The sequence below is a fragment of the Hemiscyllium ocellatum genome, chromosome 27 (genome assembly GCF_020745735.1).
Source record: "Hemiscyllium ocellatum isolate sHemOce1 chromosome 27, sHemOce1.pat.X.cur, whole genome shotgun sequence".
Lineage (NCBI taxonomy): Eukaryota > Metazoa > Chordata > Chondrichthyes > Orectolobiformes > Hemiscylliidae > Hemiscyllium > Hemiscyllium ocellatum.
Window position 1 is genome coordinate 12,179,680 of NC_083427.1, and position 26,704 is coordinate 12,206,383.

The following is a 26,704-nucleotide window of genomic DNA, read 5'->3' on the forward strand; positions in this document are numbered from 1 at the left end:
CTCTTAAAGCCATAGTGTTGTCTCACACTTGAACTTTAGTAAAGCTGTTGACCAGGTTCTGCATGATGGACTGAGGTGTAAAGCTAAATCATGAGGGATTCAGGATGAGGTTATCAGTTGGATACATAGTTGGTTTGATGTCAGGAGTCAGAGGGTGGTGGTGGTGGTGGTGGTGGAGGTGGTGGAGGGTTGTCTTTTAGACGAGAAGTCTATGGCCAGTGGTTCTCCGCAGGGATCGTGCTGGGTCCACTGTTCATTGCCATTTATATAAACGATTTGGATGACAATTCAGGAGGAATGGAGGGTCAGTTTGCATTGGCACCAAAATTGGTGGGTAGAGTGAACAGTGAAGAAGATTACAAAGGGTTGGTCATCAATGGGCTGAGGATAAATGTGAGGTTTTGCATTACTTAGTAAAGCAAAGGAAAGACTTATCCAATTCATTGTCGAGCCCTGGATAGTGTTGTAGAGCAGAGAAACTTGGGGGTTTTGGCGCATAGTTCTTTGTGTCATAGGTAGACAAGCTAGAAAATAAAGTGTTTAGCACGCTTGCCTTCATTGCTAAGACCATTTAGTATCAGAGTTGGGGCTTTATGTTGAGGTTGTAAGGACATTAGTGAGGCCACTGTACTCTGTACACTCTGGTTGCCCTGCTATCGAAAGGATATTTAGTAAATTGGAGAGGGTTCAGAAAAGATTGACAAGGACTTTCAGGAATGAGAGGGTTTTGAGTGAAAGGAGGGGCTGAGTCGGCAGGGACTGTTTTCACTGGAGTGGAGGGGGTTGAGGGGTGACCTGCAGTTAGGTTAGGGCTAGGGGTTTATGAAGTCATGAAGGCTGTAGATAAGGTGAGCAGGGGAAGCCTTTCCCTTAAGGTGGGGGTGTTCACAACTGGGGATGTATTTTTAAGGTGAGAGGGGAAAGCCGGAAAAGGAAGAGGTGTAGTCCATTTGGCCCTTCAGGCCCACCCGTCCCATTCAATAAGATCATGGCTGATCCTTTTGTGGCCTTGGGTCAACGTGCCTGCCCTCTCGCCATAACCCTTAACTGTTTTACTGTTCAAAAAGTTATAAGATCGTAAGATAAAAGAGCAGAAGCGAGGCGATTCAGCCCATCGTCTGCTCTGCCAGTCTATCATGGCTGGTGCCTTTCTTAAATTCATTCTCCCTGTAACCCTTACTCCCTTGACAATCAAGAACCGAACTGTCTCAGTCTTAAATACACTTACTGTGTTGGCTTCCACAGCCTTATGTGCCAACGCATTCCAGAGATTCATCACTCTGTCATTGAAGACGTTTCCGCTTATCTCCGTGCCACAAGGTCTTCCCTTCAGTCTGTGTTACAGAGGAGGAAGTGCTGGATGTCCTGAAATGTATAAAAGTGGTTAAATCCCTAGGACCTGATCAGGTGTACCCGAGAACTCTGTGGGAAGCTAGAGAAGGGATTGCAGGGCCCCTTGCTGAGATATTTGTATTATCGATAGTCACAGGTGAGGTGGCGGAAGACTGGAGGTTGGCTAATGTGGTGCCACTGTTTAAGAAGGGTGGTAAGGACAAGCCAGGGAACTATAGGCCAGTGAGCCTGACCTCAGTGGTGGGCAAGTTGTTGGAGGGAATCCTGAGGGACAGGATGTACATGTATTTGGAAAGGCAAGGACTGATTAGGGATAGTCAACATGGCTTTGTGCGTGGGAAATCATGTCTCACAAACTTGATTGAGTTTTTTAAAGAAGTAATGAAGAGCATTGATGAGGGCAGAATGGTAGATGTGATCTATATAAACTTCAGTAAGGCATTCAACAAGGTTCTCCATGGGAAACAGGTTAGCAAGGTTAGATCTCATGGAATGCAGGGAGAACTAGCCATTTGGATACAGAACTGGCTCAAAGGTAGAAGACAGAGGGTGGTGGTGGAGGGTTGTTTTTCAGACTGGAGGCCTGTGGTCAGTGGAGTGCCACAAGGATCGGTGCTGGGTCCACTACTTGTAGCCATTTATATAAATGATTTGGATGTGAGTTTAAGAGATATATGTAGTAAGATTGCAGATGACTTCAAAATTGGTTGTGTAGTGGACAGCGAAGAAGGTTACCTTGGATTACAACGAGATCTTGATCAGATGGGCCAATGGGCTGAGAAGTGTAAGATGGAGTTTAATTTAGATAAATGTGAGGTGCTGCATTTTGGGAAAGCAAATCTTAGCAGGACTTATACATCTTAATAGTAAGGTCCTCGGGAGTGTTGCTGAATAAAGAGACCTTGGAGTGCAATTCATAACTCCTTGAAAGTAGAGTCGCAGGTAGATAGGATAGTGAAGAAGGTATGCTTGCCTTTATTGGTCAGTGTTTGGAGGTCATGTTGCAGCTATACAGGATAATGGTTAGGCTACTTTTGGAATATTGTATGCAATTCTGATTTCCTTCCTATCAGAAAGATGTTGTGAAACTTGAAAGGGTCAGAAAAGATTTACAAGGATGTTGCCAAGGTTGGAGGGTTTAAGCTACAGGGAGAGGTTGAATAGACTGGAGCTGTTTTCCCTGGAGCGTCGGAGGCTGAAGGGTGACCTTATAGAGGTTTATAAAATCATGAGGGACATGGATAGGGTAAACAGACTGGGTCTTTTCCCTGGGGTTGGGGGGGAGTCCAGAACTAGAGGGCATAGGTTTACGGTGAGAGGGGAAAGATAGAAAAGAGACCTAAGGGGAAACGTTTTTCAGACAGGGTGGTACGTGTATGGAATGAGCTGCCAGAGGAAGTGATGGAGGCTGGTACAATGACAACATTTAAGAGGCATTTGGATGGGTATATGAATAGGAAGGGTTTGGAGGGATAAGGGCCGGGTGCTGACAGATGGGACTAGATTGGGTTGGGATATCTGGTCGGCATGGACGGGTTGGACCGAAGGGTCTGTTTCTGTACTGTACATCTCTATGACTCCACTCTAAGGCTGTGCCCTCGGGTCCTAGTCTCTCCTCCCAATGGAAACATTTTCCCAACATGCGTTCTGTCCAGGCCGTTCAGTATGCTGTCACTTTCAGTTTCTGATCTCCGAGTATAGACCCAGTGTCCTCAAACGTTCCTCCTATGTTAAGCTGTTCATTCCTGGGACCATTCTCATGAATCCCCTCTGAACAGGCTGCAAGGCCAGTACATCGTTGCTGATACATGGGGCCCAAAACTGCACACAAGACACCAAAACTGACCAGAGCCTTATAGTCCCTCAGAAGTACCTCTCTGTTTTTCTACTCCAGTCCTCTCAAAATAAATGCCGTTATTGCATTTGCCTTCCTAACCACTGACTCAACCTGCAAGTTTACCTTGAGAGAATCCTGGACTGGACCTCCCAAGTCTCTCTGCACTTCAGACTTCTGAATTTTCTCCCCATTTAGAAAATAGTCCCTGTCTCTATTCTTCTACCACGACCTCACACTTTCCCACGTACTCCCATCTGCCAGTTCTTTGCCCACGCTCCTAAGTTGGCTCTATCCTTTGTAGCCAGAATGCCGTCAGTTCCTTCACCAAGATTGCTCAGACATTAAGTGAAAAGCTGTTTCCCAACACTGAGCGTTGCAGAATGCCACTTGCAACCGACTGCCGTCCTGAGAAAGACGCTTTTATCCCCATTATCTGCTTTCTGCCAGACATTCGAGCTTCTATACATGCTAGCGTCTTGCCTCTAACACCATGGGCCCCAACTCAGTCGCCTCATTTATGGCACCTTATCAAAGGCCTTTTGGAAGTTGAGATAGATAATATCCATTGGCTCTCCTTGCTCTAACATGTTTGTAACATATATAGAATCCCCACAGTGTGGAAACAGGCCATTCGGCCCAGCAAGTCCACACTGACCCTCCGAAGAGTAACCCACCCATTCCCCCTAGCCAATACTTACCCCTGACTATTGCCCCTAACCTACACATCCCTGAACACTATGGGGCAATATAGCGTGACTATAACCTGCACATGTCTGGATTGTGGGAGGAAACTGGAGCACCCGGGGGACATGGAGAGAATGTGCAAACTCCACACAGTTGCCTGAGGCTGGAATCGAAACTGGGTCCCTGGCGCTGTGAGGCAGCAGGACTAACCACTGAGCCAGCTTTTCAAAGAATTCTAGCAGGTTTGTCAGGCATGACCCCCCCCTTAACGAAACCATGCTGACTTTGCCCTGTTTTACCATACACTTCCTAGTATTCAGAAATCTCATTCCTCACAGTGGATTCCTGGATCTTACCCATGACCGGAGTTCGGCTGATTGATCTGGAATGTTCCATCTTTTTGCCTTACTGACGTTTTGAACAGGGGTGACGCGTCAGCTGCTTTCCAGCCCTCTGGGACCCTCCCTGACTATAGCTATTCCAGAAAGCCTACCACTCGCACCGCCACTCTCCCTTCAGCTCTCTCCCTTCGAACTCTGGGGTGTGGTTCATCACCTTCAGGCCATTCCGTTTTTCCAGAACCTTCTCATTGGCAATGGCCGCCATACCCAGCTCTGCCCCCTCACTCTCTTGAACTTTTGGGATAATACTCGAGCCTTCCACCGTGAAGACTGGCACCAGAGTAATTATTCAGTTCCTCAGCCTCTACTATCTGTCCAGCAATGTTTTACAGTGGCCCGATGTCCACTTTTACCCTTTATGTATCTAAAGAAACTCTTACAGTCTTCCTTTTATATTACTGACTACCTTTTTCTCATATGTAAACCTTTCCCTAATTTTTTTCTATTGGTCTTTGTAAGTTTCCTAATTCCCTGGTTTGCCCTTTGCCATATTCTATGCTTTATCTTTGTTTCTATGCTATCCCTGACTTGCCGTGTCAGCCATGGTTGCCTCATCCTCCCTGTACTATCCTTCTTTGCCCTCGGGATGAATCTCGACTGTGTCTCCTGAATAACTCCCAGAAACCCATGCCATTGCTTTCCACTGTCTTTCCCTCTCACCTCCTGTCCCACTCCTTCCTCATGCCCCTGTAGTTACCTTGATTCAGCTGTAACACTGTGACCTCTGTCTTCTCCCTCTGGATTTACTCTGCAATTTGAATCGTACCATGATCACAGCCACCTCAGGGTTCCTTCACCTTAAGCTCCCTTGTTGAGTCTGCCTCATTACGCAATGCTAAATCTGGTGTTAACGTACCCACTGTCACCATCCCCCCGCCCCCCAGAACCCTGAGGGGAACACCACCCCTGCTCATGACTCCATCCCCATTCCCCCCCACCATCACACTCCAGTTAAGGGGTTCGCCCCCACTCCCAGCTCCACACCCACACAGATCCTAGCTCCCAGCCCTGCCGAGTTTTCACCATCCCTCCAAACGTTCCCCTCACTGAGGACGAACGATCAGTCCTCAGCAAAGGACTCACCTTCATCCCCCTCCGTCCACGCATCCATGAATTTAGTGCACGCCGTGACGTCGAACAGTTCTTCCTCCGCCTCCGAACTTACTTTCACAATCAGGATTCCCGCCCACCTTCCGAGGACCCCTTCGCCCACCTCCAACACACTGCATCCACCTGGACACCCCGCGCTGGCCTATTACCTGCCCTCGACCTCTTCATTTCCAACTGCCGCCGGGACATTAACCGCCTCAACCTGTCTACCCCACTCCAACCTCTCACCCTCACAACGCGCAGCCCTCCAATCCCGCTGCTCCAATCCCAACCTCACCATCAAGCCAGCGGATAAAGGGGACGCAGTGGTAGTCTGGCGCACTGACCTCGACACCGCTGAAGCTAAACGCCAACTGGAGGACGTCTCTTCCTACCGCCCCCTCGACCGTGACCCCACCCCCCATCACCAAACCATCATCTCCCAGACCAGACAGAACCTCATCACCTCAGGAGATCGACCACCCACAGCTTCCAACCTCATTGTTCGGGAACCCCACACTGCCCGGTTCTACCTCCTTCCCAAGATCCACAAGCCTTAACAATTTCTCCTTCAAATCCTCCCACTTCCTCCAGACCAAAGGGATAGCTATGGGCCCCAGCTATGCCTGTCTCTTTGTTGGCTACGTAGAACAGTCCATCTTCCGTAATTACACCGGCACCACTCCCCACCTCTTCCTCCGCTACATTGATGACTGCATTGGCGCCATCTTGTGCTCCCGCGAGGAGGTTGAGCAATTCATCAACTTCACCAACACATTCCACCCTGACCTTAAATTTACCTGGACCATCTCTGACACCTCCCTCCCCTTCCTGGACCTCTCCATCTCCATTAATGATGACCGACTTGACACTGACATTTTTTACAATCCCACCGACTCCCACAGCTACCTGGATTACACCTCTTCCCACCCTATCTCTTGCAAAAAAGCCATTCCCAATCCCTCCGCATCCACCGGATCTGCTCCCAGGAGGACCAGTTCCACCACAGAACACACCAGATGGCCTCCTTCTTTAGAGACCGCAATTTCCCTTCCCACGTGGTTAAAGATGCCCTCCAACGCATCTCGTCCACATCCCACACCTCCGCCCTCAGACCCCACCCATCCAACCGTAACAAGGACAGAACACCCCTGATGCTCACCTTCCACCCCACCAACCTTCGCATAAACCAAATCATCCGCTGACATTTCCGCCACCTCCAAAAAGACCCCACCACCAGGAATATATTTCCCTCCCCACCCCTTTCTGCCTTCCGCAAAGGCCGTTCCCTCCGTGACTACTTGGTCAGGTCCACGCCCCCCTACAACCCACCCTCCCATCCTGGCACCTTCCCCTGCCACCGCAGGAACTGTAAAACCTGTGCCCACACCTCCTCCCTCACCTCCATCCAAGGCCCTAAAGGAGCCTTCCACATCCATCAAAGTTTTACCTGCACACCCACTAACATCATTTATTGTATCCGTTGCTCCCGATGCGGTCTCCTCTACATTGGGGAGACTGGGCGCCTCCTAGCAGAGCGCTTTAGGGAATATCTCCGGGACACCCGCACCAATCAACCACACCGCCCCGTGGCCCAACACTTCAACTCCCCCTCCCACTCTGCCGAGGACATGGAGGTCCTGGGCCTCTTTCACCGCCGCTCCCTCACCACCAGACGCCTGGAGGAAGAACGCCTTATCTTCCGCCTCGGAACACTTCAACCCCAGGGCATCAATGTAGACTTGAACAGTTTCCTCATTTTCCCTTCCCCCACCTCACCCTAGTTCCAGTAGCACTGTCCCCATGACTTGTCCTACCTGCCTATCTCCTTTTCCACCTATCCACTCCACCCTCTCCTCCCTGACCTATCACCTTCATCCTCTCCCCCACCTCCTCTCGCTTATCCCTTCACGCTTCAGGCTCACTGCCTTTATTCCTGATGAAGGGCTTTTGCCCGAAATGTCGATTTTACTGCTCCTCGGATGCTGCCTGAACTGCTGTGCTCTTCCAGCACCACTAATCCGGAATCTGGTTTCCAGCATCTGCAGTCATTGTTTTTACCATAGAACATCACAGCGCAGTACAGGCCCTTCGGCCCTCGATGCTGCACCGACCTGTCATACCAATCTGAAGCCCATCCTACCTACACTATTCCACATACGTCCATATGCTTGTCCAATGATGACTTAAATGCACTTCAAGTTGGCGAATCTACTACCGTTGCAGGCAAAGCATTCCATACCCTTACTACTGTCTGAGTAAAGTAACTACCTCTGGCATCTGTCTTATACCTATCCCCCCTCACTTTAAAGTTGTGTCCCCTCATGTTTGCCGTCCCCATACTTAGGTTGGACAGGGAGATCCTTTTTCTATCTAACCCTCTGATTATCTTATGTCTCTATTAAATCACCTCTCAACCTTATTCTCTCTAACGAAAACAGCCTCAAATCCCTCAGCCTTTCCTCGTAAGACCTTCCCTCCAGACAAGGCAACATCCTAGTAAATCTCCTCTGCACCCTTTCCAAAGCTTCCACACACCTTTCCTATAATGCAGTGACCAGAACTGTACACAATACTCCAGAGTCTTGTACAGCTGCAGCATAACCTCATGGTTCCAGAACTCGATCCCTCTTTTTTTAATAAAAGCTAAAACACTGTATGCTTTCTTAACAACCCTGTCAACCTGGGTGGCAACTTTCAGGGATCTGTGTACCTGGACACCGAGATCTCTCTGCTCATCTACACTTCCAAGAATCTTACCATTTGCCCAGTACTTTGCATTCCGGTTACTCCGTCCAAAGTGAATCACCTCACACTTGTCCGCATTAAACTCCATTTGCCACCTCTCAGCCCAGCTCTGCAGCTTATCTATGTCTCTCTGTAACTTATAACATCCTTCATCATTATCCACAACTCCACCGACCTTAGTGTCGTCTGCAAATTTACTAACCCACCCCTCATCCAGGCCATTTATAAAAATGACGAACAGCAGTGGACCCAACACCGACCTTCGCAGTACACCACTGGTAACTGGGACTCCAGGATGAATATTTCCCATCAACCCCCACCCTCTGTCTTCCTTCAGCAAGCCAATTACTGATCCAAACTGCTATATCTCCCACAATCCCATTCTTCCGCATTTTGTACAATAGCCTACTGTGGGGAACCTTATCGAATGCCTTGCTGAAATCCATATACACCACATCAACCGGTTTACTCTCGTCTACCTGTTTGGTCACCTTCTCAAAGAACTCAATAAGGTTTGTGAGGCATGACCTACCCTTCACAAAACCGTGCTGACTATCCCTAATCAAATTATTCTTTTCTAGATGATTATAAATCCTATCTCTTATAACCTTTTCCAACACTTTACCAACAACTGAAGTAAGGCTCACTGGTCTATAATTCCCAGGGTTGTCTCTACTCCCCTTCTTGAACAGGGGAACCACATTTGCTATCCTCCAGTCTTCTGGCACTATTTCTGTAGACAATGACGATTTAAAGATCAATGCCAAAGGCTCGGCAATCTCCTCCCTGGCTTCCCAGATGATTCTAGGATAAGTTCCATCCAGCCCAGGGGACTTATCTATTTTCACACTCTGCGGGATTTCTAATACCTCTGCCTTGTGAACCTCAATCACACCCAGTCTAGTAGCATGGATCTCCGTATTCCCCTCAACAACATTGTCATTTTCTCGAGTGAATACTGTTGAAAGGTGTTCATTTAGTGCTTCCCCTATCTCCTCTGACTCCACACACAACTTCCCACTACTATCCATGATTGGCCCTAATCTTACTCTCGTCATTCTTTTATTCCTTAAATACCTATAGAAAGCCTTAGGGTTTACCCTGATCCTATCCACCAACAACTTCTCATGTCTCCTCCTGGCTCTTCTGAGCTCTCTCTTTAGGTCTTTCATGGCTACCTTGTAACCCTCAAGTGTCCTAACTGAGCCTTCACATCTCATTCTAACATAAGCCTGCTTCATCCTCTTGACCAGAGATTCTACTTCCTTCGTAAACCACGGCTCCCGCGCTCCACAGCCTTCCTCCCTGCCTGACAGGTAGATACTTATCTAAGACACACAGGAGCTTTTCCTTGAATAAGCTCCACATTTCTAATGTGCCCATCCCCTGCAGTTTCCTTCCCCATTTCCTTCCTAAACCTTGCCTAATGGCATCGTAATTGCCTTTCCCCCCAGCTGTAACTCTTGCCCAGTGGTATACACCCATCCCTTTCTATCACTAAAGTAAACAATACAGAATTGTGATTGCTATCACCAAAGTGCTCACCTACTTCCAAGTCTAACACCTGGAAGTGGCTTCGCCCCTTGTTGGCCTGTCTACATACTGTGTCAGGCAGCCCACCTGCACACACTGGACAAAAACTGACCCATCTATAGACTCGTACTATAGTGTTCCCAGTCAATATTTGGAAAGTTGAAGTCCCCCATGACAACTACCCTGTCTCTCTCACTCCTTTTGAGAATCATCTTTGCTATCCTTTCCTCTACATCTCTGAAACTAGTCGGAGGCCTATGGAAAACTCCCAACACGATGACCTCTCCTTGCCTGTTTCTAACCTCAGCCCATACTACCTCAGTTGACGAGTCCCCTTACATCCTTTCTGCAACTGGAATACTGTCCTTGACCAATAAGGCCACACCACCTCCTCCTCTTCTACCATCTTCTCTGTTCTTACTGAAACATCTAAATCCTGGAACCTGCAACATCCATTCCTGACCCTGCTCTATCCATGTCTCCGAAATGGCCACAACATCGAAGTCCACGTTCCCTGGTGGGCTGCACCACACGCTGCTCCAAAAGCCATCTCATAGACATTCCACAAATTCCTTTTCTTGCCATCCACTACCAACCTGATTTTTCCCATCTACCTGCATATTGAAGTCCCCCATGATCAGTGTAGCGTCGCCTTTCCTACCCAACTTTTCTATCTCATGATGTGTCTTGCGCCCCAGCTCCTGACTGCTGCTCAGAGTCCTCGACATAACTGCAGCCATGGGTTTGTTTTTACCTTTGGCATTCCTCAATTCTACGCACATAGAGTCTACACCATCTGACATGACTTTGATTCTTCCTTTGGATTTAATTTCATTTCTTACTAATAAGGCAATCCCTCCCTCTCTATCTATCTTAGCTTTAAAACATTCAATGAGGAAGCCTTAACTACTACATTGGACACAGGAAAGTCCACAGATTCTCAAATCTCTGGCTGAAGAAGTTCCTTTTCAATTCAGCCCTAAATCTGCTCACCCTAATTTTGAGGCTAGGCCCTCTTCTCCTACTTTCACGTGCCATTGGAAACATCGTTTCTACTTCTATCTTAACTATTCCCTTCATAAGTTAGTATGTTTCTATGGGATCACTCCCCCACCTGTAAGATCACTCCTATGTCACTTTCTGAATTCCATTGAAAACAGTCCCAGCCTATTCAGCCTCTCCTTCTAACTCAAACCCTCTAATCCTGGAAACATCTTTGTAAATCTTTTCTGAACCAGCTTCAGTTTAATAATATCCCCCCTGTTAGCCGGGCAATCGGGGCTGTGCAGTGTAACCTAAAATTGACCTCACCAATGTCCTTCCGACCTCACCATGAAGTCCCAACTCCTTTACTCTGTGGTCTGAGCAGTAAAGGCAAGCGTGCTAAATACGTTCTAACTTTGAAGAAGCAGTAGATCCAGGTACAGTTGCATAATTTAAAAGATAGATACGTGAATTGGAAAGATTTAGAGGGATATGGGCCAAATGCAGGAAGATGGAGCTAATTTAGTTTGGGTTACTTGGTTGGAATAGTGAAGTTGATTTTTTTTATGCCGTATGACTCTTTGATTCTATGACAAAAAAGCTACCTAGAAATATAAAGGTAGTGAGCATTTGTACAAGTATTTAAACACAATCTAAGTCAAATGATAATTGGTCCTTTACAGACTGAGTCAGGAACATTTAGAATAGATAATGTCGAAGTGGCAGAAACATTGACAGGATAGTTTGGCCTGTACGCCCAGTCACATGCGCATACATCCTAGAAACACCTGTATGTCAAGTGTAGAAATGGAGAGAGGAAGCTAAAATGAATTACAATCACCAGCAAAAGCGTTCTGAACCAAAGGTGACAAGTCCCAGGGCCTGACGATCTGCATATTAAGGATTTAGAGCTAGTGACTGCGGGGATAATAGAATTTCTCAATTCTGGAAGAGCTCCATGAGATTGAACAATCCTAAATGAAACCTGGAGTTCAGGTTCACTGTTCTTTGAAAGAGGAGGCCCAGGTAGACAGGGCAGTGAAGAGGTTTTTGGCACGCTGGCCTTCATCAGTCAGGACAGTGAGCATAGACGTTGGGAAATTATGTCGCAGTTATATAGGACGTGGGTGAGGCCACAGTCTGGAGTATTATGTTCAGTTTTGCTATCGGAAGGATGTTATGAAACTGGAAAGAGTGCAGAAGAAATTTACAAGGATGTTGCCAGGACTCAATGGTCTGGGTTCTAGGGCAAGGACAAGCTGGGACTTTTTTCTTTCGAGTGTAGGAGATTGAGAGAGAGGATCTTATCGAAGTGTATGAAACCATGAGAGGCATGGTTAGGGTGAATGCACTCAGTCTTTTTCCCAGGGTTGGGGAATCGAGGAGTAGAGGGGCATCAGTTTAAGAGTAGAGGGGAAAAGAATAAAAGGGAACCTGAGGGGGCAACTTGTTTTTGCACAGAGGGTGGGACGCAAATGGAATGAGCTGCCAGCGGAAGTGGTTGAGGTGGGTACATTAACAACATTTAAAAGGCATTTAGACAAATACATGGATAGGAAGGATTAGAACGATATGGGCCAAGTGCAGGGAAATGGGGTTAGTGTGGATGGACACTTTGGTCAGTGTGGACCAAAAGGTTGGGCCAAAAGGCCAGTCTCTATGCTGTGGGACTCGATTAAACTTGTCAGTTCAAGAAAGGACTGTGACAGAAAACAGGAATCCACAGTTCGGTTAGACAAATAACTATCATAGGGACACTGCGGAAATCAATGAAGCTGGCTGTTTCAGCAGGTCACTGTGGGGATCTTAATGCGTTCGTGCAGAATCGGTATGGTTTTATTCAAGGTAAATTATGCTTGTCTAATTCATGGTTTTTTTTGAGGAATCAGTCTGGACTAAGGGAAAAGATCCATGTGGATTTCCAAACGGCATTTCATAAGGTGCCACATTCTGGTGAAGGGATTAAATCCGTTTGTTCCTGAAGAGTTGAATGTTAATCATGGAAACAGGCAAGGAGCACTGATGTACGAATGCAGGCTGGAAGTGCAGTAAGGTGCACTGGCCTTGGATAAAACCCAGGCAATGCACATGTCTACCTGGGAACGTAGCCATGTGGGAATTGCAGTATTTGACGTTGTAATATTTTGATTAATGCTGGGAGGTGTTTGTTCTCAGCAGAGTGGTTTTAAGCTTCTTGTTGGCGAAACTAGCTGTCCTTGCATGTGCCTGGAAAGAAATGATCATGTGACCAGTTTTTGGACTCTTCTATTAATTTGCCAAGATGTAGGTTACAAGCAGGAGACCACAAGTACGAGGAGGATCTCGAGCTGTCATATTGACTTGGGAACTAGAACAGTTAAATAGGGAGGTGAGACTAGGGAATGTTTAGTAATTCTTAGGTTGTTGACATCAAAGTAAGGGAGTGCCACCAATATCAGCGTTGGGGCCCCAAGTGTTTGCAATTGATTGGTTATATTGAGTGTATGTTTGCTAAATTTGATGAAAAGTCAAAGATAGGCAAGCTTCTTGTTGGCGAAACTAGCTGTCCTTGCATGTGCCTGGAAAGAAATGATCATGTGACCAGTTTTTGGACTCTTCTATTAATTTGCCAAGATGTAGGTTACAAGCAGGAGACCACAAGTACGAGGAGGATCTCGAGCTGTCATATTGACTTGGGAACTAGAACAGTTAAATAGGGAGGTGAGACTAGGGAATGTTTAGTAATTCTTAGGTTGTTGACATCAAAGTAAGGGAGTGCCACCAATATCAGCGTTGGGGCCCCAAGTGTTTGCAATTGATTGGTTATATTGAGTGTATGTTTGCTAAATTTGATGAAAAGTCAAAGATAGGCAAGCAAAAATGGATATTGTTACGACATGTGGTAAACCTTCCTGCTTATTTTAACCCAGCAACACAGAAAAGATTTATCCCGTACAGCAATCTGTGAAAATTTGAGAGGCCAAGAACTAGTTAAAGTAAAAGTACCAACTTTATTTCTTAACGTATAACAGCGAATAATTAACTATCAACTACTTACAACTCTTTCCTCTAAACTACCTTCCCCTTCCACAACACTAGTCCGATAAAACTCCCAGTTCAGGGTGCAGAGATGGGCTGAGAGGTGGCAGATGGAGTTCAACCTGGATAAATGCGAGGTGATGCACTTTGGAAGGTCAAATTTGAAAGTTGAGGACAGGATTAAAGACAGGATTCTTGGCAGTGTGGAGAAACAGCGGGGTCTTGGTGTGCAGGCACATAGATCCCTTAAAATTGCCACCCAGGTGGACAGGGTTGTTAAGAAAGCATATGGTGTTTTGGCTTTCATTAACAGGGGGATTGAGTTTAAGAGCTGTGAGATCTTGTTGCAGCTCTACAAAACTTTGGTTAGACCGCACTTGGAATACTGTGTCCAGTTCTGGTCACCCTATTATAGGAAAGATGTGCATGCTTTGGAGAGGGTTCAGAGGAGGTTTACCAGGAATGCTGTCTGGAATGGAGGGTTTATCTTATGAAGAGAGGCTGACTGAGCTCGGACATTTTTCCTTGGAAAAAAGAAGGAAGAGAGGGGACCTAATTGAGGTGTACAAGATAATGAGAGGCATAGATAGAGTTGATATCCAGAGACCTTTTCACAGGACAGAAATTGTTAATACGAGGGGTCATAGTTTTAAGCTGTTTGGCGGAAAGTATAGAGGGGGGTCAGAGGTGGGTTCTTTACAAAGAGAGTAGTGAGAGCATGGAATGCGAGGTCATTGGGGATATTTAAGAGACTGCTGGACATGCGTATGGTCACAGACATTTGAAGGTTCGTACATTAGGTTTACCTTACATGAGGATCAATGGTCAGCACAACATCGTGGGCTGAAGGGCCTGTTCTGTGCTGTACTGTTCTATGTTCTAAAACAAAACTTCTTATCACAAAACCAGGCAGCTTTTGGTTCTCCTCTGTATTCCTGTCTTTTTCTTCTTGGGGATTCTGCTCACAGGTTACTGATCGATAAAGGCACCTTTTAAGGAAGCTATTTTTCAGGCCGTCCTTTTACATGCTGGTGGCTTGGCAGTTCTCATTCCAACTATTCAATTTTCCCCAGTATTATTCCCCAAAGCATCGGATTGTGTCATTAGCTTTTAAGATTGTCAGTACACTCAATTCAATCCTGATTGGAGGTGGGTATTTTGGGGTATAATTTAAACGGATTTGCCAAATTTGAATTTGTTTTTGTCTCCAGGCAGCCATCGAATCGAGCTGTTTGACCAAATGTTACGTTACTTTTGTTTTTCACAACACTTGGTGCTGTCGGCTTTTAACTCTCTTAAAGGTCCAGTACACCCACATCTTCATAACAGACATGGGTCAAAGGTTAATTGAGACGCCAAAAGTATGGAAGATTAGTGAAATGTGGAAAAAGGTGTTATTGTTCAGTTTGGACAGAAGAAAAGTAGCGTATTATTTTGAAAAAGGTTGCAGAAATGGGATTTGAGAGTCCTCATACCTTAGTCAAAAAAAAAAGTTAATTTGCATAACAGCAAATGATTAGGATAGTGAATGGAAAGTTGTGTGTTGCTAGATTTGAGGATGGTTTCCTGTGATAAGAGACTGACACTCCTTGGAGTTTTGACGAATGAAATGTGTCCGCATTGAATCCTGCAATATTCTGAAGGGGTTTGACAGGTTCGGTGCTGAGGGATTAATTCCACTGGTCAGGAAACCTAAACATGGAGACTTTATCTCAGGACAAGAGCGATCATTTGGAAACGTACTCCTTCATTCAAAGGACTGCAAATATTTAGAATTCTCTATCCAAGAGGATTGTGGGTGTTCCATTGGTGATTGTTTCAGGCTGAAAGGAAGTCAAGGAATATGAGGAATGGGCAAGGAAGTGAAGCCGAGAATCAGCCATGATCATATAACACAGGAACCTCAATTATCCGAACAAGATGGGAGGACACTGTTTCGTTCAGATAATTGAGTATTTGGCTAATCGGTTCAATGCCTCTCCTCTGGGGCTCGGAGTTTTCTGGTTTCCTTTTTCCTTGTTCCCTCTCTCTGTTTCAGAGTTTGTTTCTGAGCAGAGACACACTTGTGTGTAAGGGACCTGTAGCATTGTCAACTCTCTCTCTCTCCCACTCTCTCTCTCTCCCACTCTCTCTCTCTCCCACTCTCTCTCCCACTCTCTCTCTCTCCCACTCTCTCTCTCTCCCCCTCTATCTCTCCCCCCCTCTCTCTCTCCCCCTCTCCCACCTCACCCCCCGCCCCCCCAACCACCCCCCCCACCCCCCCCACCCACACACACAATCACTCCAATGGGATTGACAGAGCGAGCACTTGCTCTGTCTGCTCCCCAATCAGGAGAGTAGGCAACAGCACCCAGTGTGCCCACGTCCAGCCTCCAACCAACCACACCCGTCTGCCCATTCATCCCCGCACCGTGACCCCCTAACCCCGTCCAGCACGCCCCATGTCCAACCCTGTCTAACTCCCCACCCCCCCACCCCCACCCATCCAGATTCCACCACCAACTCTTGCCTGAGCAATCTGCCCCTCGCCCCCGCCCCATCCACTCCCTCCTCCTCCTCCTCTCTTCCCCCCCACCCACCCAGGACAGCTGGACCGGACCGGACACCAGCAGTAAGGCTGCTGCTGCTGCGTGTGCGTGTGTGTGTGTGTGTGTGGAGGGGTGGAGGGGGGGTGGGGTGGAGGGGGGGTGGGGTTGGGGGGGGGTGGGGGGGGGGGTGGGGGGTGGGGGTGGGGTGTGGGGTGGGGTTGGGGTGGGGGGGGGTGGGGTTGGGGGGGGGTGGGGGTGGGGGGTGGGAGGGGTGGGGGGTGGGGGTGGGGGGGGTTGGGGTGGGGGGGTGGGGGGGGTGGGGGGGGGTGGGGGTGGGGGGTGGGGGGGGGGGGTGGGGGGTGTGGGGGGGGGTGGGGGGGGGGGGGTGGGGGGGGGGTGGGGGGTGGGGTGGGTGGGGGGTGGGTGGGGGTGGGTGGTGGGGGGGGGGTGGGGGGGGGGTGGTGGGGGGGGGGGTGGGGGGGGTGGTGTGGGGGGGGGTGGGTGGGGGGGGGGGTGTGGGGGGGGGTGGGTGTGGGTGGGGGTGAGTCTCCAAGTTGCACGCATGCACAATACAGCCCCACACAATGTTTTACTGCAACCTTTTGTCGAGTTCCAGCTTTGCCCTCAACTTTTCCAACATTGTCCTGTAACCGGGAAAGGCGAGGTAGGGGGCGGGGATTAGGGCACTCCCCTGTGGAGAACTCCAGGTAAAGTTTAGGGGGAGGAACCGAGGGTGGGAGGTTAGTCATTTGGAGAGGGGGCCCTGGGCTCCCATCGATGTCCAGGACTGTTGTCGACAGCATTTCAGTGAGCCGAGTTTGTTTTTCGTCGTTGGAAACTAAAGCTGCAATCAGTGGTTGGACGCACCTCTGATTAATGTTTCTATCGGCACCTTGAGATCTCCTTCAGACAATCCGATATTCGGATCATTGAGGTTCCTCTGTAAATGGTGGAGCGAGCTTGGCGGACGAAATGACCTGCTCCGGTTGCTACTTCTGTATAGTCTTGGGGTCAGTAGAACAGTTACTCAGGAGACAGACAATATATCGAATAGTCTACTTTTTGGTGAATAACTATTTATTAATGTTAGTGAAATTCTCTTGTTTAAAAAGGACACTTTTTTTTACCGTGTTCCAAGTGCAGAGAAATTGTTCAGTGAAATTGGTCAATTTTCTAGATGGTTCTGAGTCTGCGTCAATGGAGATTCTTCAGAGTCCTCCGTGTGCACTTGGCATCTGGGCGGGAATAAAAGGCCATCTGGGCGGGAATAAAAGGCCATCTGGGCAGGAATAAAAGGCCATCTGGGCAGGAATAAAGGCCATCTGGCCACCTGCAAAACCAGGCCATTTTACTCCATTCTGAGCACCGCACTACAACAGTGATGTCAAGGCCTGGAAGAGGGTGTGGGAGCAACGTTGCCAGAATAGAACCAGAGCTGCAGTTCTTCAGGTCAGTGGAGAGGCAGCCGATAGAGTTATAGTGCAATACAGTACGGAAACAGGCCTTTCGGCTCAAACTGCTCCATGCTGACCGCTCAGCTAGTTCCAGTTGCCTGCGTTTGGTCCGTATCCGTCTAAACCCTTCCCATCCATCTACCTGCCTAAATGTTGCTCCCTCAACCACCATCTCTGACAGCCCTTCCACGTCCCCACCACTCTGTGTGTGAAGATGTTACCCCGCAGGTCCTCCTTAAATCTTTCCCCCCCCCCTCACCTTAAACCTGTGCCCCCTCGTTTTCAATTCCCCATGCCTGTATATCTCAGGCCTACTCGTCCTGACAACATCCTCGTTAATCATCTTTGCACTTTTTCCAGTTGAATTTTGTTTTTCCTCTAACCGGGTGGTCAAAACTACACACAGTATCCCAAGTGCGGCTTCACCAATGACTTATACAACTGTAATATAAGGTCCCAACTTCTATACTCAGTACCTGGACTGATGAAGGCCAGCATGCTAAATGCCTTCTTCACCAGCCTGACTACCGGTGTTGGTGCTTTTGAAGAAAGATGTACTTGTACTCCTAGGTCCCTCTGTTCCATAACACTGCTCAGGACCTTACCATTTACTGTATAAGTCCAACTTTAGTTTGACTTTGCTAAGTGCAACCCTTCACACTTATCTGTATTAATTGCATTTACCAATCCTCAGCCCACTTGCCCAGATGACCAAGATTCCTTGGGAGTTTTTGATAGCCTTCCTCGCCAGCAATGATCCCTCCTAAGTTTGTATCATTCCTAAACTTACTAATAATGCCTTATGCATTCACATCCAGATGATTTATGTAAATAACAAAGGTCCCAGCACTAACCCCTGTGGCACACCACTAATGACAGGCCTCCAGTCCAAGAAACAGCCTTCAGCCATCACCCTCTGCTTCCTACTGTCAATTTTGAATCCAGGTAGCTAGCTGTCCCGGGATCCCATGCAATCTAATCTTCATGACTAGTCTGTCGTGTAGGACCTTGTCGAAGGCGTTACTAAAGTGCATGCAGACACCATCCACTGCCCTCTGCTTGTCAGACACTTGGATTGTTCTCCTTGGAGCAGAGAAGGTGAAGGGGTGATGCAACTGTCAGATTGAACCGTTTGGTGGCATTTTTCTCCACTAACGGAGAAATAGTTGGGATGGTCAAGATGGTTGCTGCTCACAGTACCTCCCAAGTGGAGAACAAGAGATGATTGGACCCCACTGGCTTCACAGTGAGGCAGACTCTCAGCCAATGAGGGAGCTCGGGGCTCAGGCGTGCCCCTCATTCACTCCTGTTGGTTGGAGGACCAGTCGCATCAGCCTCTCTTTCCCTATTGGTCAGAAGGTACCACCAATATTTAAGGATTGGTCACTCTGGTGGCAGGAAACATGTTTCCGCTGATGGGTGAGTCCTGAACCAGAGGACACAGTTTAAAAATTAAGGTGTAGGCCACTTAGAGCAGAGTTGAGGAGAAACTGCTTCACCCAGAGAGTGGTGGGTGTATGGAATGCTCTGCCCCAGAGGGCAGTGGAGGCCCAGTCACTGGATACATTCAAGAAAGAGTTGGATAGAGCTTTTAAGGATATTGGAATCAAGGGTTATGGAGATAAGGCAGGAACAGAATACTGATTGAGGATGATCAGCCAGGATCATAATGAATGGTGGTGCTGGCTCAGAGAGTAGAATGGCCTACTCCTGCACCTATTGTCTATAATCAGTATGTTGGGTGACCCATGCACACAGCACTTTACAGACACTGATCTGGAGAATCGCCCAGCCTTCATCCTCCTTCAGATTGCTAATGGTCAGTGTCTCACTTATCGGATCCATAAGTAATGAGAATCGGGTAGCAGCAGACAGAGCGATAGATGGTGAGGGGATGAGGCTTCGGAAATGGTTTGTGATGGTCAGAAATCATGATAGTAACCTCGCTGTCGCCTTCTTCATACCAAATGGGATGCGAATCTATGAGCAGCCATCCCCCGTCTACTTCCCCCAACGTTCTGTGAGAGTAGCCATCATTATTGGGTCGAATGAGTAGATGGAGAAAGTGAGGACTGCAGATGCTGGAGATCCGAGCTGAAAATGTGTTGCTGGAAAAGCGCAGCAGGTCAGGCAGCATCCAAGGAGCAGGAGAATCGACCTTTCGGGCATGAGCCCGTGTTCAGGAATGATTCCTGAAGAAGGGCTCATGCCCGAAACATCGATTCTCCTGCTCCTTGGATGCTGCCTGATCTGCTGCGCTTTTCCAGCCACACATTTTCAGCTCGAATGAGTAGATGCCATCTTTGTAAGGGGAAAATGTCACTTGTGATTGGAAAGAGCTTGCTTTTAGTAATCCAGTACCAACTGGATTACTCTTTCACAACCAATATCTTTTACTGATGAGGCAAAGTGGTAGTGCAGGAGAGAAAAGCGAGTAAATCCTGCCTTCCATTATGTTCAAAGATCTGAGGCTCTCTTCAGTTGCGTGAAAGCCCAGGCCAGAAAATAACGACCTTGCGTAGAAATCTTCCTGGATTTGAGGGACCTCCATGAGATTGAGATGCAATGTACAGCAAAGGCATGGGGGAGCCAACAAAACAGGATGTCTGCAATTCCTGTTGAGAATTTACAGTTATGGATTCTGCGAACCTCTTGTACAGAATGTTCTAAGATGATTTACAGTTGGGAAGCTTGAATCAAACATCTTCCCATACCTGACAGATCATTCGGTTTCTGTCTTTAGCTGTAAGCATTGTCCTTTTATGATTACCTAATATAATAATGTTTCCTTATCTACTTTAACATGACCAAACATAAAATTGTAATAATCTCTTTAAAAAAATAATCTCTCGATCGTCATTGCTGCAACAAGTGTAGCTGCTGCCTCTCCAGTGAGAACTCACATTTAACAATACTCTAACTATTCTGTTAAACTTTCCCTGTCCCTTCTCAGGGATGCTCACAAGCTTCACAATGTGTGGTGATCTCTGCTTTGCACAGACCCAGATGCTCTGTGTTCCTTTATATGATGTCATCACACAGCGACGAATGCACGGTACTCCCCACTCGCTACCCAGCCATTTCCTTATCCGAGAGAGTTTTCTGACTGCATGTTTTCAACATCTTTACAGCTGGAGGCAGGAGCAGGAGACTTTCAAATTGAAGACTGTAAAGTAATTGTAGAGGTGAGTATTTTTAGATATTCCTCAATAGTTTTGATTTGATTTGTTACTTTTCACCATCTAGGTACGTGAAAATATCATATTGCATGCTAAGTAGGCAATTCATACTTTAATATAAGTATACAAGGTAATAAAACTGTATGCAGAATATAGTGATACAGCTACGGGAAAGGTTCCAAAAATGCTCTACTCAAATATGAGAGTTCTGTTGGTTTTGTTTTGTTTTGTTTTTGCATGTGAGGGGTCATGTGGCTCTGGGACGTGTGTGGCTTTCTGGAAGTCCAAATATACAACACCCACTGCTGCTGCCACCTTAGAGAAAAACTCACTTGTGTTTGTCAGACATGGCCTCCCCATGTGGAGTTTCTACTGTGAACTTATTTTTCTCTCTGTGTATATTTACCTTTCCCGTATAACAACCTCCTTTGGTTTCCAACTATTGGTGTAAAGTTAACAGATTTGTAGTTCTTTGGTTATGCTTTGACCCATTACCTTAAAGTGATAGGATTCAATTCAATTTTCCACTGTTCTATCCATCTGACCAGTCTGTCCAAATCTGCTTGCAATCTCAGGCTCTCCACCATGTTATTTACCTCGACAGATCATTTCTGTATTATCTGTGAGCTAACTGATTGAAGTTCTTACATTCATGTCTACATCACCAACGTATACTACAATAGCAAGGAACCCATGATCAGTCGTTGTGCACAAGCTTCTAATTACAAAAGCAACCTTCAACCATCATGCTGTGCCTCCTGGCACTGTCGGTTGTGTCAAATTAATGACAATATCTGCAATTACTCACTTGACCATTCTGCCATGTGAGATCTTGCAAATGCTTTACTGATGTCCATGTAGATGACATCCACTACATTCTCCTCATCCACACATCGTGGAAAATGTCAGTTTAGCCTTTGAGGCGTGGCTTGCCCGGATACTGCCATGAGTGACTTGGTTGAGCTTAGTCTCTCCAAGTGGAGATGATTCTGTCCCACAGAATGTCTCCCAACTGTTTCCTTGTTAGACTCACTCAGACGTAATTCCCTGGTTTATCCCTGCACACCTCCTTGAACACTAGTACCACAGATTCTGTCCTCCATTTCTCTGGCACCTCTCGTGTCCCTGGGGGTCACCACTTTCAACTCAACTCCAATCTAAGAAATGCTCGTCTATACCTACCCTATGATTCCTAGTTTTTTAACCCAACTTCTAACTCATGCTGCCAAGGACCAATCAATCCCGAATGTTTCTACTTTGCATGAGGTGCTTGATTTTCTTGAGCCACTGCTGTCCTTGTAGTGAAGGTACTTTCTCAATGACCTTCAGAGAGACATTCCAGGTTATTTATTGAACAATGATAAAGGAACAGAGAGAGACATCCAAATCAACATGATATTGTTATTATTTTCATGGTTTTTGAAGTTCTCCAATGATCTGAGGCATTTTACCAAGAGACATTCACGTGACCCCCATCTACATTCAGTGATATTGCGAAGGTGACTAAATATTGTCCCCACTATGTAGGTTTGAAGGAGTCTTTTACAAGGGGAAAGTGAGGTGAAGATGCAGAGGGGAAATTTTTGACCTGAATGGCTTTGGCAACTGCAGAACCAGCAACCAGTGTTGAAGTGACCAAAATCCCCAGTGGCCAAGGCAAGAATTTCATCACTTGCAGAGATCATGAAGGAGGTGTGGAATAACTAGAGTATAGAGAGATGATAAAATAGAGTAGCTTTTATTTGTCATTTGTACTGATAACTGTTACAGTAAAAACGTGACAGCGTTCCACCACAATCAAGGAGAAAGACAGGTGAGAATTTTAAAATGTTGACGCTTTATGACCAGGAGACTTTGCAGGTGAGTGAGTGTGGGTCAACAAGATCTTGTGCAGTGGAGATGTAGGGGGCATCAAATTATAGAGAGAGAGAGAATGTGGGATACTGGCAAGAAGTGTGTTAAAATGGTTAAGGCCAGAGGTAACCAAAGATTGGATAAGAGTTTCCGCAGGAGAAGGTCTGAACCTAGGGTGTAGTTGAGTGATATTACTGAGGTTGGAATAGGTGCTGTTGCTGATGGAGATATGTGGGTCGAAGGTCATTTTAGTTTGGAGTAATTGTGTCTGTGTGAAGTTTGCATATTCTCACCTTATCTGCGTGATTGTCCTCTGGTGACCTGGCTTCCTCATGCACTGCAGGTTAGCTGATTGGCCATGCTAAATCACCTCATAGTGTCCACTGATGTGCAGATCAGGTAGATTAGCCACGAGAAATAGGCGTGTGACCAGGATAGAGAGGGGGAGGTCGCTTTAGGTGGGATGCTGTTCAGAGGATCAGTGCAGACTTGATGGGCAGAACAGCCTCTTTCTGCACTTTCGGGGTTCTGTGATTTCAGGCTGGGTCACCATTAGATAGGTTCCAGAGAGAGGATTGTGTTGGTGCAGGGAGTGGAGGTCGTAATGCAGTTTGCAAACAATAGCTTCACTCTCCCAGTATTTAATTGGAGGTTATTTCTGCTCCTCCAGTACTGAATGTCAGAGCGGTCAGGATGTGATGTGATGCAGATATACCTGCTCCCCTGGTCCTTTTACAGACTGGACATTGCGGGTTTGGGAGACTCTGTCAAAATTCTGATTTGAACTGTTGAGATATAAAATCTCACCCTTTCACCCTCCTTGCATCTCTGACTTCATCCCTTTTCTGTTTCTGCCCAGCCTGTGCTTGAAGTCTTGCCTAGGTCCAGACCAGCTGGCAGGTTCCCTTCCCTGAAGGACATCAGTGAAACTGTTGCATTTTTGAGAACAAACCAGCAGCTGATATCATAGCCGAATGCCTGACCATCTCATTACCTATTCATTCAGCTCCATTTCCCAACTTGGCTTTCCTTTTTGTTGTTCCTGCTCGCTCATTTTTTCTTTCTGTTTTAATCATTTCACAGGAGAATCGAGGGGAAAGGCTTTCAGTCGGGAATCTGACCGAATTGTCTCCATCACCTGAATACCATCAGACTTTGAACATGGAAGCCAAAGGCACCCTTCCTGGTGGAGAGAAACCGTACCCGTGTTCCGTGTGTGGACAAGGATTCGCCCGGTCAGATCGCAAATGAGGTCGGAATATGGGGAGACACCTTGGAAATGTTGGGACTGCGGGAAGGGATTCAGATCCCCTTCTGACCTGGAAAGGCATCAGCGCAGTCACACTGGGGGTGGGAGACCATTCCCATGCTCTGATTATGGAAAGGGATTCCCTCAGTTATCCCGTCTGCTGGCAGACCGGCGAGTTCACACCGGAGACGAGCCGGTATTTAGCTGCTCGGAGCGTGGGAAGCGACTCAGCCAGTTATCGCACCTGCAGACGCACCAGCGAGTTCATATTGATGAGAGATCTTTTACAGCACTTCCCACAAACTCGGCATTTAAAAAGTTCCAGGGAACTAATAGTCCCATCAACATGTTCACACTGACGAGAAGCTATTCTGGTGCCCTCACTGTGTGAAAAGGTTCATGACATTGTTCCTTCTCACTGTACATCAACGCAGTCCTGCTGGAGAGAGACCATGGGCGTGTGGGGACTCTGCGAAGGAATTTGATTTTCCATCTGATCTGGCAGCTCATCAAAGTGGCAGCTCACTGGGGAGAGACCATTCATCTGTCCTGAACGTGGTAAGAGACTCACTGAGTCATCCTCTCTGTTTAGATATCAGAGAATTCATACAAGAGAGAGGCTGTTCACCTGCTCTGTGTGGGGGAAAGGATTTGCTTGATCCTCTACCCTGCTGACGCGCCAACAGATTCACACTGGGGAGAGGCCGTTCGCTTGTTCCACGTGTGGGAAGGGACTCACTCGGTCATTCACCTTGCAGCGACACCAATGCGTTCACAAGTAACGACATTCTTTGTACTTTATTGAGACTCACCCGTTAGCCCTCCATATGAACAAACAACGAGAGTAGGCCACTCAATAAGGCCAGGTCTCATCTGATTTTACCCGCAACTCCTTGGCCCCAATCAGCTTGAAACAGCTTTGTCAGAAATCGTTTGCAATTTGCATAAATCTTTTTTGTGAAACACAGTAATTTGTGTTGTGCTGCTGTGTTTGTAACAAATCTGTTATCTTTTGAAGTGCTCTCCGGATTCTGCAGCTATTCCTTTTCCCGTCTCTCCTTCCACGACTGCAATGGATCATTGAGCATCTTTAGTAACAAAGTTGAAGACGAGCAGCTTCCTCGGCTGGGTCCCTCCCACTAATCCATCAGCTAGACTGCCTTACAGGCTCTCCAACCACCCCCCCTCCCCCCTCCCCCCACCCGAGCCCTCACCCCATATCTTTCTCTCCACGTTATTTCTCTTCCATCACCCCCCCCCACCACCACCACCACCACCACCACCACACACACACACACACACACACACACAATAATTTGTGATGATTCTCCATGACAGCTCCTACTAAACTGCTGATTGGTCAGCTTGCCCTTGTCTGCTGATATTGTTCATGGTGCTGCCTAGCCACATAAGAAATTGAATGACGCTGGCCATGGCTGTTGCTGGGAAACCCAGACCGCAGCACCGTGGTGCAGGGAGCCAGTCAAGTGTAGGGGAGAGAAGTGTCGTAGTAATTGGGGATTAACTGTAGTAACTGTCCTCTGTTACCAGGATCGCTGCTCCCATAGAAGATTCCCTGCAGTGTGGAAACAGGCCCTTCAGCCCAACCAGTCCACACCGACCCTCCGAAGGGTAACCCACATAGACCAACTTCTCCTCTGAGTAATGCATCTAACACTACGGGCAATTTAGCATGGCCAATTCACCTAACCTGCACAGCTTTGGACTGTGGGAGGAAACCGGAGCACCCGGAGGAAACCCACACAGACACGGGGAGAATGTGCAAACTCCACACAGACAGTCGCCTGAGGCTGGAATCAAACCTGGGACCTTGGTGCTGTGAGGCAGCAGTGCTAACTACCGAGCCACCGTGCTGCCCTATTGGAGCAAAACATCACAATTTGTATACTCGATTTCCTTTACAATAAGGAACAATTAATTTCTCTTTGTAAGCACTTGCTATACTTAAGTTTTTGTGATGCATGTACTAAGGCACTCAGATCCTGTGAGCCTTATACTTTTTCCAGTTTCTGTTCATTTAAATAAACTACTTTTCCATTCTTATTGCCGATGTGGACAATTTCATGTGTTCCTGCGTTATATCACATTTTGCATAGTATCATAGTAATAGAAGCAGGAGTATGTCATTTGACCCATTGATCCAGCTTCACATTCATTCAGGTCATGACTGATCTATGCATTGTCTCAGCTCCTCGTACCTATATGATCATCAGAATCCTTAATTCCTCTACCATACAAAACCCACCCAACTGTATCTTCTATGTATTTAATGAAGCTGCCTCTACTGCCTCCTTCACCGCCGCTCCCTCACCACCAGACGCCTGGAGGAGGAACGCCTCATCTTCCACCTCGGAACACTTCAACCCCAGGGCATCAATGTGGACTTCAACAGTTTCCTCATTTCCCGTTCCCCCACCTCATTCTAGTTTCAAACTTCCAGCTCAGCACTGTCCCCATGACTTGTCCGACTTGTCCGACCTGCCTAGCTCCTTTTCCACCCATCCGCTCCACCCTTTCCTCCCTGACGTATCACCTTCAAGTCCTCCCCCACTCACCCACTGTACTCTATGCTACTCTCTCCCCACCCCCACCCTCCCCTAGCTTATCTCTCCACGCTTCAGTCTCTCTGCCTTTATTCCTGATGAAGGGCTTTTGCCCGAAAACGTCGATTTCGCTGGTCATTGGATGCTGCCTGAACTGCTGTGCTCTTCCAGCACCACTGATCCAGAAGAGAGACAGGGCCGAGGGTCGACATGGATTCAGATTAATAGC

The 26,704-nt window shown here is 47.3% G+C and overlaps 1 long non-coding RNA gene across 2 annotated transcripts in view; it reads left to right on the top strand.

Moving 5' to 3' along the window:
* LOC132828734 (uncharacterized) overlaps positions 1-25,933 on the top strand; it is a 64,681-nt gene extending 38,748 nt beyond the window's left edge. For both annotated transcript variants that reach the window (XR_009646148.1, XR_009646147.1), the window contains exons 6-8: positions 20,761-20,814; positions 23,746-24,469; positions 25,463-25,933. This is a non-coding gene — a long non-coding RNA (uncharacterized LOC132828734). The remainder of the gene's footprint in view (positions 1-20,760; positions 20,815-23,745; positions 24,470-25,462) is intronic.
* The last annotated feature ends 771 nt before the right edge of the window (positions 25,934-26,704 follow it).